We start from the raw sequence: 11778 nt of genomic DNA on the forward strand, positions 1-11778 counted from the left end.
CTTAGCATGTTCTTCCCCTGGACCCTTCAAATATGTTGGAACAGGTTTAATTTTCTGTTAATATCCTTTGTCGTATCATTTCCTAGGAAGACCCCTAAATAGTTAAAATCAGTTACCTGTTCTATTAAAAGATTATTCACTACTATTTTGGCTCTTACTATATTCTTCCCATGGAACGCCATTACTTTGGTTTTACTTGGCGATATCTGTAGGTTATATTCAGCAACAACTCTTTCTAATTGAAAAATGGCTCTCTGCAAGCTGTCCTCGTCAGTTGCTATCACTGCCTGATCATCTGCAAAGAGGAGTGAATGTAATTCTCTATTATCAACTCTAAACTTTTCTGATAAAATATATTGCCATTTCCTTATGACATCGTGAATGTAAAGATTAAACAGAGCGGGTGCTGAAGGGCATCCACACCTTGGCAAAGAAACAGGACAAACGAGCAGGAAACGCTGAAACATTTAATGTAGCTACATGGAACGTCAGAGGATTATGCCACAAAGAAAATTATCAATATTTTATCATAAAATACAACGAAATTGTACAAATATTTATACAATTTAAACTCAAACTTGTCACTACATGTTGGGATACATATTTCGGCATTCACAACAGCACAACCACTCGGGTATAATCTGATATTTCCCTGCAAATCCTGCCGTTTAGCACTTTCTTCTCAAAAAAAAAAAAAAAAAAAAAAACCTACGTGATTGTCAAGCCTAGCAACATCACGACTTCATGTCACTCCACCACGTGAGCCAGATCCTCAGCAGAGGAACGTGAAACCCTCCAGAAGACATTGCTGTCTGCCACATCCAATATGCACGAATGACCTCATACGATGCAGAGAGATCGTTTTCAGTGTATAAGAACACACTGTCCGATTGCCGACGCAACTCTGCTCCTGAAAATACGACATGCCTTGATTAATTTCAGAATTGCACCAAAAACTATATCGTGACATGTATAAATGTAATTTGTCAGCTATTGAAACCGAATTATTTCATTATTTATTTCATACAGTTTATAATGCTAAGATGCCATAAAGTGTTGTATCCAACTCGTGGATAATCTTGTTATGACACTCGTGAAAATTGTCGCAATTACTATCCATATATGTATTTATTTACACTGCAAGTGGGCAAGCAGCCGGTGGCAGTGGTACACACAATATAAACAATACACAATACAATTATATTAATTGATCTTTTTACTTATCTTCATTCCTTTTGGTAAGACGTACGTTGTATATCCTTTTATGCCGAAATATTTCTTCTAGTTGTTAAATATATTGGCCTCCATTATATCAAAAACATCTACTTGTTTGGTGATCAATACTTTGGCAAGTTCTGTTTTCTTATCCTGACTAAAACCTCTAAATTCCATTGTAATATCTTCACGTTTTCATCTTTCTTCCCTCCCAAAGTAGTCCCCACCCAGAGATCCGACTGGGGGACTATTACTCCGGAATGTTTTACTTTGAGATGCAACATTTTCATGAGCTGATTTGAACCATTTTCTTGAAGGACACCATGTTTTTAAGAGTTGGCGGTTGTACTGTCCAGTGGCGGTTCCTCGGGGGAGGGAAGGGAGGAACGTCCTCCTCACATTTTCTTCTTTTGAAAGTAAATACCAAATAAAATATGTGCCTTGAAATTCGAGGAAGATTCGATCATTTTTAAGTTCACAGCTATAAGAAAAACTCGGTTGATCGAGTTTCAAACGACGCGCGCTCATGTGCTGTAGAAAACTGTGAGAAAGATGCGAGATTGTCTGTGTAGAGGAAAGTCAATCCATTCCTCCTCTACTGCAGTTAACACACACAGACAACAGCGCACTAGCGGCCAGAGAAAGAACCAGAGTTTTTATAGCAAGTAAATGAACGGAGAGGGAGGAGATCCTCCTCTGAATCAGTCATGGGCGGGAAATAGAAACCGACTGGTCGTGCAGCAAGCTCGCTACCGCTGCCACCTAACGATGTTGCATCCAACCAGGCTGTAACACATCTAGGAGGAGACACAACAAAAACAGTTTTAACGCAGCGCTATGAAAGACACCATGTAAACTTTTTTTTTAAATTATAAATCAAAAATATTATTCATTGCACTTTATATAGGCTACTATTCATGCTTTGAAACTTTCGTGGATATTTGAAAGTTAAAGTCGGGTTTATGTAAAACAAAGAGGAAGTAGTTCTACGTAGTTGGCCCCTGAAATTCACTTCTATTCATTGTTTACTAGACAGGGCAACAGCCAAGTTGTCAGTTTTGTACAAATATATTTGAAACTGAAAGTAGGTACTCCAAACTACATCATTTTTAACATAAAAAATTAATCGGCCACCGGCAGCTTTGAACAATAATTGTAGTATGACTTTACAAGAACTGACATTCTTCAAAAGCATGTGATACTGAACTTTTAAAATGTACATGTGGCAACACAGACCACGTGGGTGGGTGCAGTGTTCTCGCTTTCCTCACAGATTATTTCCCATTCCCACTTCCATAAAACGGTTCTGGTTACGTGTTAGTAGCTGGTCTCTTCCAACACGTGTGATGCTGTAGTGTGCGCGAAAAATCCTGAGAGTTTGTGAATTTCCTTGTAATTGTTAATTTGTGCAATTATTCAACAATGAATGGAAGTGAAATCATAATATATTTTGGACAATTTAGGAAACTCAATTTACAAGAACAGATTATTGCTATACAGAAGGGAAGGCCAACCCCAACACTACCTGGTCTTACATGTGTGCATGTAGGCTAATTTGTAGCAGCATGTTTCATTCAAGAAGGTGTCATTTCGTGCTGTTAATTTCTTTCCTCCTCTTAAGAAATATGCAGGAGCCGCCACTGCTACTGTCTTTCTCAACTCCCTATATGAAAGGAGGACCACACCTGTCTTTGGTCAGCGGGTCCTTCGGACCTAGCCGGGAGGGCTTACCGACCGTTCCCACCTCTGCCTCCTGTGGGACGCATGACAAACTAGCATAGCCTGTTGGTCCGCGGGAGATATTTCATTTCTCTCCTACCACTCATTTCTGAGAGGCATTCCCCGATCCGCCACCTGGGGACACGCCCTCTAGAGGTTACATTTCAAAGATCCAAAACTAATTCCTGATCTACCTCGAAAATCTGCCGTGGCCATGTTTAGATAGATTACTGGTCATGATTGCCTCAGTAAACACCTCCATCGTATTGGAGTACTGAATTCACCTAAATGCTTACTGGGCACCAGAGAAGAGGGCATGGAGATGGAGCACCTGGCTAATTGTGAAACTCTTAAGACATTTGTGGACCTTCCATCAAAATATTGGGAAGCAAGAAGGATGATGACTTCATTGTTATGTCCAGAGCATTAGATACAAACACACACACACACACACACACACACACACACTTATCTTCATTCAAGATAAAATTATTTATTTAATGACAACAATATTTAACCCCCTGTGAAATTTTAATGTTACATATTTTGAGGTTTTTAGTGGTACATATTTTTAGGATCAGTATCACATAAAAATCCGGACTCTAGTGATAATTGATTTACTCCAGTGAATATCTAACATGCCAAAACATTTCTCTTGTAAAGTAGTCACGTCGCCATTCTTCAACAAATTACAATAGAAATCATCATGACAGCCTACATTTAAAACTCTGCATTTCAGGTCATGTGCCGTCTGTGTAACTTAAGTACGAAATCACCTAAATCATCATCATCATCATCATCATCCTTGCATGTATTGGGCCTAGTGGCCCGTTACGGTCTCTTGCCAACGCTTGAACGGTCTGCCCAAGGATCTCTTGCCCACAGGATGGTAATTTAAAATTTAGCGTGGAATTCTAGAACGAGCTATGCCTGTCCAGAGGCTATAGGTGGCAACCCCACCACTGGACTTACTTCCTCCAGGCTAGTAACCTGTTGGAAGGACATCTTCTTACTAAAAAGTCTCTACAAATCACCTAAATCATTCAGGCTAAAACAGTAATTAATTGTAACTAATTAAATACCAATAATTGAGAAGTAAATAAATGAACATAAAATCATCCTGTCAGTAGTATAGGCCTGCAGTACAAACATGTCTTAGAGTAGATTGATGTAGTGATACTATGTTGTATTATATATTGTGTGGTCAGGAAGAGACCAAAATTCAGAACGTGCATCACTGTGAACTGAGGAGCATCTGTATTTCATATTTATGAAAATTCGAATCTATATAAAGAATAGTCATAATATTTATGACACAAAATGTTTGTTCACACAAGACGATTATGGAACAAATGGCCTAAATATCCTAACTCGTAATTTTATTGTAAATCATTGAGATAGGTAGTCTTTGTATACATGTCGACGAACATGAGCCAGTCTGTTGTGGGAGTGCCGACTTGTTAGCTATTGTGCGACATTATGGACACACACTAAATGTTGAAAAGGTCAGAATGAAATTAATATGAACTTCTATCATGTTGTTGTTCATATTGGATGCAGTGATTGTGCTTAAACTGGTACGTATTCAGGTTATTTAGAGTAGTGGAAAACATTTCTGCAGATTCGTTACTATATGTGTTCTGAAATGCTGATCAGGAGAACTGTTTGCTTGGCGGGTGAATGATAAAGTTACGCAGATGCTGGTAGACAATATTTTGCGAAAAAAAACTAAGAAACGTTCAAAAATGAAAATTTTCTGCAATATTTCACGAGACGACGTTACGCAACACTGATATGTGCTGAAATGAGAATGCATGCTTAGAAAAATTCAGGTATTCGTGCAGTGCTAATGGACGACAATATGTAATAAATTTATTTTATGCTCGACCATGCCGAAATGTAGTAATTATACACCTGGTAGCAGCTCTTTAATGAACCTCATTAAAGTACACATATTCATTAAAGTTCAGGTGTTCCACCAATCAGAAAACACCATTGTAGCAATATGAAAGCGCAAGTATTGATTATTCTCTGATATGCAATCGAAAGACAACTAGCGAAACGTCACGGAGGCTGGTAATCCAATACTGTCGCAGAAGGTTATGTTCTGTTACTATAATAATTAGCGTTAATTGTAAATAATATTCAAATAAATTCAATTCGTCACCTCGTTTTTCAATGTCTAAATCAATTTCAAGGTTATATCAAGATTAATGTTTATTTTACTCTCTAGATTATATCAAGGTCAATGACATTTGTTTCTCGGAAAAAATCAATACTTTCGCGTCTGCGCACATCTCACAATTTACGAGATATTGCACAAGGTCAGTTCCGCTCCCCAGCCAGATAAGAATAACATGAATGCTTATGAATAATTTCAAGTTAGAAATATGGTCGAGCATAAAAAGTCGTATGAAACTTGCCTATAATGGTAATTAAGACGCACGTAAGAAAATTATGAAACTCACTTGCGTTCGTTTCATAAACATACTCGCGTCTTAATTACTATCATTATAGGCTCTTTGCATAATATACTATTACAATATCTTCAGGAGAAAGATCTTAAATTGAAACTGTTAACAAATTTTCTCACAGTCAAAGAGATCTCATCCCAGTTATCGATTCTGTTTTTTGAACCACATATTAATTAATTTGAATTTTTTTTATTTTTTTAGGTCGGTCTTTATGTTTCAGCGCAATACAATCCACCGCTAACACAACTGCTGGTGTCTGTTTTGTAAGTTAAAACAGTTGTTGGTTCAACCTCTTTTCTTTCTCTGATTGAGACTATTACGTCACCACGTCAGGCAAATAGTTCCCATAGACAAGTAATATTCATGCAACTATGTTTAGCAGCCATGTCAGAGCAGGCTTATCACATGTTCTTCCGATATATTAGATTTTGTTGACATTTCATGACTTCAATGCAGGAAGGTCAAAGTGACACTTCGTCACAGTTTCGTCTGCTGATTGAAGTACCTAGAGTAAACCGTAGAGGGCAGTTTCAACAATGATAATGTTAATGGTAATATATCAAACTGTTATTTCTATATATGATGCGATCTCCTTTGGAAAGCTTTTGTCAAGTGTTCTGCACTGATAAGTTTCCTGTAGCTCATTGACTATATTTAATTTAAATTGTGAATAAATTGATGAATTTACTTGACTTGCTGCAATTTAATACCAGTCAAAGGCTCCTTGTTGCAGTGGAGGAACTGTTACTACTTCCTCAAGTGAGCTTGTTGCAGGCATCGCCAAGAAGGTCGATATTTCACACCTCTGAAATGACTTGTCTGTACTACACTGCTGTGTTGAGTCACTACATGCATAATAAATTATTAGTGAGCATTTACAAGCAAACATTCTCATGGGGGCAGATAAAAAAGTTAATTTTTTTTCTTCCACCATATTAATAACATCAAAACATGTGCTTATACAAATTTTGGTCACTCGAACGCAGTGTCCAGAAAGTAAGTTCATCTGGGACCGTTTACAGAAAGAAAACACAATTTCATGGAAAGTTTTATTGAAACAGGTACAGCAATTGTTGAGCTATTTTTCAACATATTACCACCGGAACTGAGACATTTATTAGACTGTGGGATCAACTTTTGCATCCCTGTGTAGTAGAAGTCTGGCACCTGGAATCGGAACCAATGTGTGACAGCCATCTGCACCTCTCTATTGATCTCACGGTATGACACATGTCTCGATTCCGGTGGGTAATGTGTTGAGAAATAGTTCAACAATTGCTGTACCTGTTCCAATAAAACTTTCCATGTAATTGTGTTTTCTTTCTGTAAACGGCCCCAGGTAAACTTACTTTCTGGACTGCCCTCGTAATTGCACTCGAGTGGCCAAAATTTGTATAAGCACTTGTTTTGACATTGTTAATATGCCCCCATGAGATGTTTGCTTGTTAGTGAATTGGATTCATCTTCCTGAGTTTATGGAATTCTCTAAGAATGATAATCTCGTTAATGAACATGCATTGCCCTAATAAGGACCTGAATTGTTAAAGTTGGATCAGTTCGAAGGCGATCAGATACCGCCCTAGTTCTAACCATACTTCTCCCATACTTTTTAGACAACGAACCATTTCTCTAGCAAGCAACTAACAAGCATAACGTTCTGGTGGGGCAGGTAAAAAAGTTAAATTTTTTCTACCTCCTTGTTAATAATGTCAAAAGAAGTGCCTATACAAATTTTGGCCACTCGACCTCAATTACAAGGCCGTCCAGAAAGTGATTTTCCCTGGGGCCGTTTATAGAAAAAAGCACAATTGCATGGAAATATTTATTGAAATAGATACAGCAATTGTTGCGCTATTTGTTAGCATATCCCCCACTGGCATTGAGACATTTGTCATACCATGGGATCAATTTTTGTGTCGTAGAAGTCAGCCGCCTCAGATCAGAACAACCGTTTGACTGTGTCTGCACCTCTCTCTGTCGATCTCATGATATGAGAAATGTCTCAATTCCGATGGAAAATATGTTGAAAAATAGCTCAACAATTGCTGTGTCCTTTCCAATAAAGTTGTCCAATGAAATTGTGTTTTTTTTTTTTTTTTCTGTTAGAGGCCCCTGGTAAACTTATTTTTTTACGGCCCTCGTAATTGCGGTCGAGTGGCCAAAATTTGTATAAGCACTTCTTTTGACATTATTAACATGGTGGAAGAAAAAAATTTAACTTTTTTATCTGCCCCCATCAGAACGTTTGCTTGTAAGCTAGATTAGACTCTTTGTCAGTACCGGTAGGCCTACATTATCTTGCCTCATTTATTGTATTAGATACATTTTTTCATAGTATAAATTACAGGATTATTAACTCATCTCTTTGCTTGTGGGTAATTTGTAGGCCTACATTGTATTAAATGATAATGGGTATGCCTTATTCAGTGGTTCCCGGCATCTAGCCCATATAATAAGATCTAGCTCTCTTTATGTTGCCATATTTCTTAAGATCAGCAATCCAGATTGTGTCTCCTGGTTGAAACTCTGGTAAGTTTTGTACTCCAGTCAGTTATATTTTTGTTTGCTCGTGTTTCTGTTAGTAGATTATGTTTAGCAGTAGGTGGTCTCTGATAATCTCAGGTACTAAACTTCACTAACACCAATGGCGGTGCGTGCTATGCGTTCAATGGTTCAGAGAATCCCCAGGAAAAACAATTTAATTGTTTAAACAAATTTATTTATAATTTACACTGTCATTCTTTGTTTGTTGCTCATCTGTAATAAGTTTACTTGCGGCTCTAATGTAAAGGATGCGGCAAAACATCCTCCCTAATTTAAAGTTTAAATAAAAAACAGATGGATCAAAATAAGGAAACTTTATTAATATGAATGGTATCTTAATAATGGGAATTTTTCATTTTTTGAATACGGTAACGTGTCTCTCAAGTCGTGTCCTTCACTGTCAATGCATTGTTGAATGCGACTTCGGAAATTCTGCATCACTCTAACTAGCATTTCTTGAGGAATAAGACCAATTTCTTCCTGTATTGCATTTCTTAGGTCTGGCAAAGTCCTCGGCCGATGTTTGAACACCTCAGCCGTAAGATGCCCCCATAGAAAAAATCTAGTGATCATGCTGGCCAGGGGACGTCGCCACGTGAAGAAATTAAGCGTCGGGAAACATCTGTCTCAGGACTTGGAGAGAAATCTGAGCCGTGTGAGCGGTGGCTCCGTCCTGCTGAAACCAAACCTGGTCAATCTGCAGCGCATTGAGTCTTGGTGCCAAAAAATTGTTGATCATAAAAGTGTACCGCTGAGAGTTCACTGTCACAGTAGCACTATCATCTTCAAAAAAGTAAGGACCAAGTATCCTGACTCTTGCAACCGCGCACCATACAGTAACACGGTCGTTATGTAGAGGTTATTCATGAAGTTCACTAGGGTTCTGTCCACTCCAATATCGGAAATTTTGATGATTCACGCATCCCGATAAGTGAAAATGTGCTTCATCACTAAAACGAACCACAGCATCTGCATTACACATTTTCATATTTGCAGAATTTCCGAAGTCTCATTCAGCAATGCATTGACAGTGAATGACACGACTTGAGAGACACGTTATTCAAAAGAAAAATTCCCACTATTAAGATACCGTAGATATTAATAAAGTTTCCTTATTTTGATCCATCTGTTTTTTTATTTAAACTTTAAATTAGGGAGGATATTTTGCCGCACCCTTTATTTTTGTCGTATGAAAACCTATGAACCGTAGATCGCATGCTTACGAGTGCTTCCGAGGTGCGGGGCGAGAGGCAAGGGAAAATGCTTCATGGCAGACGTGTGGTTGCGCTGGTGTTTGGACCAGCGCGGCTGTAGTCACGTGATCGTCACGGCTGTAGTCACGTGATCGTGAGACAACCGACACGCAAAAATCTTCATGATGCAAACCAGAAGTTAACCTCCAATCTGTAGCTGAGATCATTCTGTTAGCACGTGTACGTGTGTATTATTGATTGTATTTATTAACGGTTTCTTAGAATCCCTTAAATGTCCATTTAGTATTTCTTGGTGTTTTAGTCTTGTTATATTCATCTGTGAGTGTGATCAGTTCGTTTCCAAACAAAATGAATAGTGTTCAATATCTTTTACAAACAAATTTTTCAGTTTTAATCTTGCAAGATAAGTGTAAAAGAAGTTTGGAAGCCGTTACCTGAACTGGATTTGAAGCAAGCACAAACAAGCCGAGGTAAGACATTTTGGAGGGCTTTTAATGTAAAAAAAATACGGAAGAAACAGCTGGATTTGCGGTTGTGAATCTACAAGTAAATTATATTGTTTCCCGTGCCTGCTATTTGTTACGAGCTGGATGAGCACTGGTATGTCAGATTTAAGCCATTTGACATTTGATAATCAAGAAGCATGAGGAATCTATTGCTCATAAGAATGCTTGCCTAGATTTATCAGTCCTTGGAAGAACAGAAATTAGGCATCAGCTTTCAGGCAGAATATTGAAAGACAAAATGATAACATAAGGAAAAATCGCTATGTTTTTTTCAAAGATAATTCATCATCATCAGGCTCTTTTAAGGCAATTATCTACTTTAAAGAACTGTAGTATATATATATATATTTTTTTTTTTCAGAAATGAGATATTGTTTAAATTGTTGGAAAACTATGTAATATCATAGAAGTAGTGAACCCTTTGTCATTTTAGGCACGAACCGTCACTGACTAATACAGATTGCATGAACGTGTGCAAATTTTGAGAATGTACATACGGAAAAAAATCATTTTTTTGTTCGTAGGGCCTGCGAAACATTCGCAAATTTCGTTGTGAGAAAAAAAAATTAAAAGATCGATATGTACTTTACAATTTTTATCGTGTAAAGTAACCTAACCTGTCATAGATTCGTATATCTTATGCAAGCATAACAAAAGTCTAACCTAACCTGCCACAGATTCGTAGGCTAAATGCAAAGCGTACGAAAGGTGCGTATCGTGATATTAAAAAAATTCAAGTGTACACTAGCGTGAAACTTTTATAATATCGCCAAAGTTATGTTGGTATGACTCAGAAAAGAGCTGTAAAACAGTTGAAGGTTTATAAGTGGAGTACGAAGGGAACTATCTCTGCGCTAGTTTAGCGCAATTTTCGAAGTATGACCCAATAGACTGTTTGCATTTATCTTGAAAGTATTTATTTCAGTCACTGACTTCACTGCATATGTTTAAGATGCTGCACCTTTACATAACATATTTAAAAGACATATGAATGAAATAAAATATAATAATGTAATGACTGTAATTTTGCAACTCTTCACATTCATAATTTTTATCTTAGTTTTATATTTTATTATTTTTATCACTTTTAAATCATGTCATTTTATTATCTCATATGTGAAGACTTGCAGTTATATATATATATATATATATATATATATATATATATATATGTAAATCAATATTTTTTGTAATCTATACGTGTATTTTAAATAAGTGACAATCAAGACAGTCATATAGAATGTCAATGTGTATCACAGCAATGTTGGTTTTTAATATGTCTCATTTTGCATGCCACTAAGTATGTTCTGTATTTGTAGATATTATGTAGAGAGCATTGATATTGCTGAAATGTACCTCGTATCTGATGATGTTGGCGTAGACCAACGAAAACGTTCATACGAAAACGTTCATTACATATGTAATGTAAAGGTGCAGCACCTTAAACATATGCTATGAAGTCAGTGACTGAAATAAATACTTTCAAGATACAATACAGACTTCTCTGAAAATTAAAAATGAATTGCAAAATGTTTGCATTTAGTTAGTCGATTAGAACGGGGTGGCAAAATACAAACTGTCCTGAGCGGCAGAATGTCTAAATACGGCCCTGGTAATCAGCCTTGTATAGGCCTACTATTTGTCTGTGGGTCGTTCTTAGATGGGTATGGGTTACTGCTTACTTCATCTGTCCATAGATTGCAAAATGAAATTCGACTCAGATTCAACTGTCAGTAATCTATGTCAATGTTAATCGCGGAATATATATATATATATATATATATATATATATATATATATATATATATATATATATATACTGTTACTAAGTATAACTCAAATTTTTTGGGTAAGCTAAGCCTCAAAAACTCTTTAAGAGCTTTATCACTGATTTATGTGGCAGGGGAGGGGAGGGGATATCGATTCGCTACTAGGATAGCTCCGTAGGAAAGATGGCTAGCCTCAAAACGTATATAATATGCCGAGCTATATTGGTCTTCTGTGAATGCGCTGTATTGTTAGTTTAATCAAAAGTGCATGTATATGTATTACATACTAATTTTATGTAAAATTTTCTTGTACTGAAGTCATTATTTGTAGAATTAA

The sequence above is a fragment of the Periplaneta americana genome, chromosome 8 (assembly GCF_040183065.1).
Source record: "Periplaneta americana isolate PAMFEO1 chromosome 8, P.americana_PAMFEO1_priV1, whole genome shotgun sequence".
Classification (NCBI taxonomy): domain Eukaryota; kingdom Metazoa; phylum Arthropoda; class Insecta; order Blattodea; family Blattidae; genus Periplaneta; species Periplaneta americana.